This window comes from Pteropus vampyrus, unplaced genomic scaffold (assembly GCF_000151845.1).
Source record: "Pteropus vampyrus isolate Shadow unplaced genomic scaffold, Pvam_2.0 Scaffold106, whole genome shotgun sequence".
NCBI classification, from domain to species: Eukaryota; Metazoa; Chordata; class Mammalia; order Chiroptera; family Pteropodidae; genus Pteropus; species Pteropus vampyrus.
Window position 1 is genome coordinate 4,460,522 of NW_011888887.1, and position 7,944 is coordinate 4,468,465.

The following is a 7,944-nucleotide window of genomic DNA, read 5'->3' on the forward strand; positions in this document are numbered from 1 at the left end:
AATGGACAAAGAAAAAAGTGTTTGCTTAAGTGTTCAAATTCAGTCATAAAAATAGTGACCACATTGAAATTTTATTCCACATCACTCAGAATTGACAAAAATGAATACAACTAATAACAAGTATCAGTAAAAATATGAAGAAAGAGAATTTCATATCCCAATGATGGAAATGTAAGCTGGTATAAGCCCTTTGGAGAATTATTTGGTTGTGTTTATTAAAGTCAATATGTACATACCTTATGATCAAACAATTTTGCTTCTATGAATCTGCACTTAGAAAAACTCTCAGGAAGAAAATATTTACTAGGATATTCATAGCATCATTATTCCTAACAGCCAAAAAAATTGATAAATTCTAATTGTTCTTCTATAGGGTACAAAATAAACTTTTTTTTTTTGCAATGGAAAGCTATACAGTAGTTAACATACATTTAATGATTTTACATGTATTACTGTAAGTAGTGCTTTCAAAGTAAATTGATTTTAAAAAGTCAAACTGCCGAATCAGAATGATACTATTTTTTAAATTCTTTTTAAGTTAGTTTCAGGTATACAGCATAAAGGTTAGGCATTTATATAATTTACTAAGTAATCCTCCTGATTACTCTAGCATTCATCTGGCACTACACACAGCCACTACAATATTATTGACTATATTTCCTATGCTGTGCTCCACGTATGCATGACTGTTTTGTAACTACCAATTTGTCAAGAAACAGTCTATCTTGTTTATGAAGACAAATATTTATAGTCATAGTTCAAAAACATGCAAGGACAAGGAATGTGATAATTCAGGATAGTAGTAAAATTGTAAGGCACGAAGAAGAAAGGTTTGTATTGTTAACATTTATTTTCTCAAAAAGAAATCTGAAGCAACTATGTCAAAATATTAATAGCTAATTTAAGTATTAGATATATATTTGCTAATGTATTTGTTTCTGTATTTATGCACCTTGCTGTATATTTATAATTTATTTATTAATTTATGTTCATAATTTAAATTCGGCAGTAGGTTGTGCAATGAAACAGTCAAAACTTGACCAAATAGATCTTTTTGAAATCAAAGAACTTAAAGAAAATGTGTTCTCTTTGATCTGTGAAAGGAGAGATACTTGGACTTAGAAAATAAGTGATAGGTCGATGGAAAATGATGAAAAGTGACTTAACAGATCTTGTAAATCAAATGCAAGAAGAAAGCAAAAAAACGTGAAATTTTTAAATCATGAAAATGTGAAAAATATATGTTATTAGGAAGTCAGGTAGAGGAGGAGTCAATTTTACATCTAAAGTCGCACTGCCCAACAGAAGTAGAATGTGAGCCACATCTGTGACTTTAAATTTTCTAGTAGCCAAATTAAAAAGTAAAAAGAAACTGGCAAAATTAATTTTAGTGACATATTTTACTTAGCTCAATAGATCCAAAATATCATTTCACTGTATGATCAATATAAAAATTATGAATGAATTATTTCGCATTTTTTCTCTGTCTTTGAAATCAAATGTAAATTTTGAACTTAGAGCACTAAACACATTTTAAGTGGCTAGTGGCTATTGTATTGAAGAGGAAGGGCCTACTGTGTATGTAACTGTCTGAAAGGTTACCTCAAGCATTAGGAGAATTATAAAGGCAACCATTAGATAATCTGAAAAACGAAAGCTAGACAGGTCATTGTTTTACTGAGTAGTTGAGCTTTTGCATTAAACTATGTGCTTACTAAATAGTTACCCAGTAGAAAATGTATGTGAGAAATTTTCTTTTCATGTATTTGAATTATGCTTTTTTTCCTGAAAGGTTTTTTGGCTCTTTTAAGATAATATCTATTTTTTTTTCTGGGGGTGGGGATGGCATTAAACATCCAAGAACTAATGGAGCCCATTGCATCATAAACTAATTCATTACGCTTAAAATGGGTCCATTTTATTACATGTAAATGATATCTTATTTGGAGAAGTGCTTTGTTTAAAATATAGGAAATTGACACCTTTAAAATACTAACATACTTCTTTAAGATCCTTTGTATTTGCTCTTCCTTGTACCTGGAATGTGTTTCTCCCACTTCTTTCTGGCCTTTACTCAGATGTAACCTTCATATGTAGCCTTCTTCAGCTACCTAATCTAAAATGGCAATTCTCCCAACAAGCCTTATTCCCTGTGCCTTTCTTCATTTCTTTATTTCTTACTATTTTCATCTAGAATACTATACATTTTGTTATTTAAATGGTATATCATCTATTGTATCTTGAGAATGTAAACTGTCAGGACAAGGATTTTATTTTTCAGCCTCTTTAGTCTACTCTTGTTTCCTAGAGCCTAGAATTGTGTCCTGTGTCTGATACTGAGTGTATACTTGTTAAATTTGTGAATGAATTCTTATATTTATACTATTATTCTATTTTAGCAATTCATTGATTCATTCAACAAACTTTAATTATGTCCCTTTCAAATGTTGTACTAGGTTCTGGAGAATGGGGGCTTGAATGCAAATATAAGACTAATTTAAACCAGGGGTTGGCAAATCTAGTCTGTAACCTGATTTTGTAAATAAAGTTTTATTGGCACATAGCTACACTCAGTCATCTATGCTTCTCCATTACAATAATAGAGTTGAATAGTGATGGAGACCATATGGCCTTCGAAACTGAAAACATTTGCTCTTTGTTTCTTTATAGAAAAAATATGATCAGGGCCTGCCCTGGAGAAGATAAGTCACCTTACTTCTAAAGCCTTTTTGTTTGCAGATCAAACTTTTGAAGCCCCCGATTACTGTGATAGCATTTCTAGCAAATAAATATCTTGGATTTACTATGAAACCAAATTTTGAATACATCAAACTAGAAGTCACACAACTTCTTATTAACAATACTCTGCATAAGTACATGGTCAGACACTCCTTATCTAAAACTGCCTGGAACTCAGCTAACTCAGTAAATATTAATGATTCTTAAAGTAGTTATTTACCAAAATCATTTAATATGCCATGATTCCATCCCTATAACATTACATATAGATATAACATTCCAAGATATTACTTCATGGAGTCAAAAAGAGTTTAATGTAATAAAACAATAGCAGAATATATTAAAAACATGTACTTTTTATCCCAATTGCTGACTATATTTCTTGTTTATATTTATCTCTATTCAAAAAATTTTAAATAACTTATTTGCCAAAAGTAAGCATATGTCATTGGTTGACCTGATTTTTTAAAATTAAATTTATTGAGGTGACATTGGTTAATAAAATTATATAGGTTTCAAGTGTACGATTCAATAATATGTCAATGTATTTTGCACTGTGTGTTCACTCCTTAGCAGACAGTTTAAATGCTTGAATATGAAAGTCAGGGTACTTATTTTTACATTACAAGTTTAAAATAAGCAATGGTAATACTTTTACTGGAATTTGAATAACGATTTTTTTGAAACTTTGATTTCGAACAGTGGGAGGCAAAACTTAAGAATGAATCAGTTATTAGGCAACATATCTAGATGAGTGAACATGAATTTACGTTCAGCCAGTTGTCTCTATTATTGAGAAAAATTATCCCGGTATTGATGGCAGTAGTGAATCAGCCATCTGACTAAACAGTGATCTGAAACTTGCTCTGAGCATATACACAATCTTTTTGTTTGAGAAAAAACTTTGTAAAAGGAATATTTTTTTTCATTTTCAAAGAAAAGTTGTATTTTTAAAAAGTGATATAAGAAACATTTACATCCACAGATGGCTTGAATCATTCAGGCTTCCTTTATATAAACTAGTGTAAGGAATAAGCAAAGTCAATCACCAGAATTACAGAAATTTTGCTCTTTTTTCTGCTCATGAGCAACCTTTGCTTCAAATCTTTTCAAGGACTTAATTTTTGGAGGGGGTTTCAGAGAGGGCTGAAGAGAGGATTTAAGAAAGGAGATATCTGTCAATTGTTTTGAGCCAAAATAATTTAGTTAGTGAGGGGAATTGTTATTTCAGGAAAAAAAAACCTGAAATAACAGTATTATTAATAAAAGTTTTAATGACGTACAATAAAAGATAGAGTGGATAAATTAGCATTCTAATCCTTCTTATAAATTCTTTTGTATGTGTTCTTGTTTCTTATTTGAGGGAAACACTGTTGCTAGATGTTGTGTCATATCTATAAGATTTTATAATTTTAATTATTAGGCTATAATTATTGGCAAAAAATAATTTATCAACTTAGTGAAAAACTGAACATCTCTTATTATAAAGTTTATCTTCCACAAAACAAGAGCTACCTGAATTTTCATCATTAGAAATTCATTTTTTGTCATCTGGTTTATCTTATAAACATAATTAATGTTTTCCCTCAAGTGTCTTCTCCAGAATCATCTGTTTCAATTAATTGAAACCACCTAGTCATTCAAGCTATAAACCTCTGTGCCTTTTTTTTTAACATTTCACCTTTACCATATACTATACTTCCAAACTCCATTAATTATTCTCTTTTGCATCACAATTGTCATTACTCAGTTCTAGGGCCATTAAAAATGATTAGGTAGGTAGCTACCATTACCTCATGACTATTCTCACTCTTGCCAGACTAGCTCTATCCAATACTTCGTGCTGCTTCCAAATTGTCCATCTATCATAGACCTGATCAGAATACCTTAACCTAAAAGAAAAGGAAAAAGAAAAACAAATAAACAAACAGAATAACCACCACCATCACCCCTCCCCACTCCCCCTCTGTAAAAAAAAAAAAAAAAAAAAAAAAGATGATTCCAAATATTACCTACAAAATAGGAGCAAAAACTTCCTCCTGGAGTAGCTGAAGATAGTATAGAAAGAGCATTAGTTTTACATGGTCGTTCTAATAATTATTAGCTGTTTAATCTTAGAGAAATTATTTAAACTCTCTGAGCTTTAATTTTTTCAAAAAAGCTAGTAATGCCTACCTAAGAAAGTTACTGCGATAGTAAAATGAAACTATTCACATGAGACTGTTTAGTACAGCAGAAAATCGCAAAACCACCTTTCGGTCTTTCTTTTCTCAAATATTCCCAAACTGCATTTTAGATTATCTGCTGCCACGCCCATTCCTTGCACTTCGAGCTCTAACATTCCAATTTCTCACAGACACACACACACATCTGAAGTCTATTAGCCTTCTTCACTCAGCCAACTTCTTTTGCATCCTTTTAAGGCCCCGTTCAGGTATAGTGTCTGGAACTATAAAGAATGTGAATTTTTATTTACTCACAGCTAATAAGATGTCTGTCACAGTTTCATGCTGGCAGAAGACAAGAGAATCCTAGATTAGAGGCGATGGGCTTTATTGCAGCACAGCAAGCTTCTTCTTGCTCCCCAAATCCCATGGTGTTGCAGAGGGTCCCCAGGTGGAGGCAGAGCACACAGTAGAATCCTGAGCTTAGAGAACCTGAATCTGTTAATAGGTAGAGAGCAAACCTGTCATTCTTTGCCCCAGAAGGAAATATTATCTTTATTATACATGACAAAAAACAACCTGCTCTTTGTTCTACAAGGAGAGACTAACTGTATCTTCCAAGGCTCTCACCTTACAAATCTGTGAAAAGATAAACCAGAGTGAAGAGGCAGTTAGTTGGGCTTGCAAATTTTGCAGAAACATCAGAGATTCATGGAGAAATTTTCCCCAACACTTTTACTGGAGCTTCCTCTTTGTTTTCCAAGTTCGTTTTTTTTTGTTTGTTTGTTTGTTTTTGTTTTTTGTTTTTTTTGCAGGGAGAGAGAATGGGGAGGATGTACATTAGATTGTGTCCTATTTCCAGTAGAATTCCAGCACCCACAAAATGAACATTTGCTGTCTATTTCAAAATAGAAAATCTTTAAAGTGGAGTAAATTAAGGTGATAATCCAAAGTAAGGCAAGGTGTGCCCAAGTTCGAGGATAATTCCAAATGTACATATTTTTTTTCTCTTTAACAAAGGTGATTATAAATTGTCTAACAATATATCTATTTAGACTTTTGTAAGGCATGTGATCTAAATAAAATCACAAGCCCTAAAAAGTTTATTTTTGGTTGAAAAAATATAGGCCTTATAAATACCAAAAATTCAGCTAAAAACTGTATCCACTGTGAACCTCATTCATTTTCTACATCATCTTTGATCCTCACAGCAACCAAGTGAGGAAATTTCCACATTCCAAAGTTTTAGAATGAGTGGTTAAGCGGTTTACCCAAAATGATATAACTAGTAAGTGAAGGATATAATTTTTTTAAAAAACCCTGTTTTTTGGATCCAAATTCTATAAGCTAAAAGTCCTCATGAGAATTTTCTTCCAAAATTATTTTTCCTCCATGACCACCAGCTAAGACTGCAAAACTAAAGAAAGCAGAGTTAATTCTGGAGGTTGGCCTAAACTGAGGTCAGGGAGTGACTACATGGAGCCATCTTACAGAAATAGAAGAGCCTCTAAGTCTTTACCTACCTTTTAATTTTGGCTGAAGTCCATCCTAATTGTAGATATAATGGAGCAGTGTTTCTCTTTTCACTTCATAGGAAGGTTAGAGTAGCCTTTCTTTGTCAGAAGAGACAGGGCTGCTTAAAAATATAGAGCAATTTTATAAGCATTATAAATATATTCGTATTTCTATTTCTCAGTTTAGCATTGCCCATAAAGCCTCAGATGATTTCTTTCGATCATCCGTTCTTCATGTAGTCAACAAATATTTGTGGCAAGCCAATGAAGTGCCAGAAGACTCTGGAGAATAGATTTGAATCGTGTAATGGAAGGAAGGGAACTTTGAAATCAGACAGAGCTTAGTTGAATTCCTGCCTCTGCCACTTATTAGATAAATTATAAATTATCTAATCTCCCAAGCCTCTCTTTCATTGTAAGAAAAGTGAAAATAATAATTTCTGTCTCTAAGACTATGTAAGGATAAAACCAAAGAAGGATATCAGTTTCCTGAGTGCCTGAACCAAGAATGGTGTTACCTTCCTTTCTTATACAGACATTACAAGTCTATGATGTATTATGTGCTCCTCCTGGGAGACTCATGGATATCATAGATGAAGAAAAAAATGGTCTCAGATAACTAAAATATTTAATTTTCGATGAAGCTGATTGCATGCTATATAGAGATTTTGGACCAGAAATGAAGAAGCTAATCTCCTGCCTAGAAATGAACAACATTAAACAGTTATGCTCAGTGCAATTTTTCCAGAGGAAATTCCAAGCTTGGCTGCGGTATTTTAAAAGTTGAATTATTTGTTTGTTGCTGTTGGACAAGAAGGTAGAGTACATAGAGATGTTCAGCAGAGTATTGAGTTGGCTAGTATTCAAAAAGAGAAAAGCTTGTAGAAATTCTGCGAAACACAGATGATGAAAGAACTATGACCTTAGAACTAAGAAAAAAGCAAATTTTATTGCAACTTCTCTTTGTCTAGAAAAAAATAGAAACTACAAGTATTCAGGCAATCTGGAATCTGGAAGGGAAAAAGAGAACATGCTCTTGGGGATTTTCACTACAGACAATTCTCATAGCTACTTCAGTAGCTGCCAGAAAGCTGGATTTTAAAATGTTCAATATGTTATCAATTTTGGTATTTCTTCTACTACTGATGAATGTGTTCATTGAATTCAGTGTTTTGGTCATTGTGGGAACACTGGCAGAGCTAATTCCTTTCTCAGTGCTGTCAGATGACCATTTAGTTCAGTGAAACTGCAGTTGGATGCTCAACAGGATGTTCCTGTATGGTTGGAAGAAACTGCCTCTAGCACATATGTTCCTGGCTTCAGTGTCAGTATAAGAGGAAATGTGTTTGCATCAGTTGATACTCAAAAGAATTATCAGGGCAAGAGCATTTAGTCAGCAAATATTTGTTTTTTCTTCTTCACAAACTCCCAATCCAATAGATGATGAGTCATGGGATTAAAACTAAAACTTTGAAATTTATGGTACAGTTTTGCTGCAGAGAAGAAAATAGTTGTGATTTGGGGGG

General features: G+C 32.7%; 1 pseudogene; it reads left to right on the forward strand.

Annotated features, from left to right (window-relative positions):
- Positions 1-6,926: 6,926 nt before the first annotated feature.
- Positions 6,927-7,878, forward strand: LOC111743042 (annotated as a pseudogene).
- The last annotated feature ends 66 nt before the right edge of the window (positions 7,879-7,944 follow it).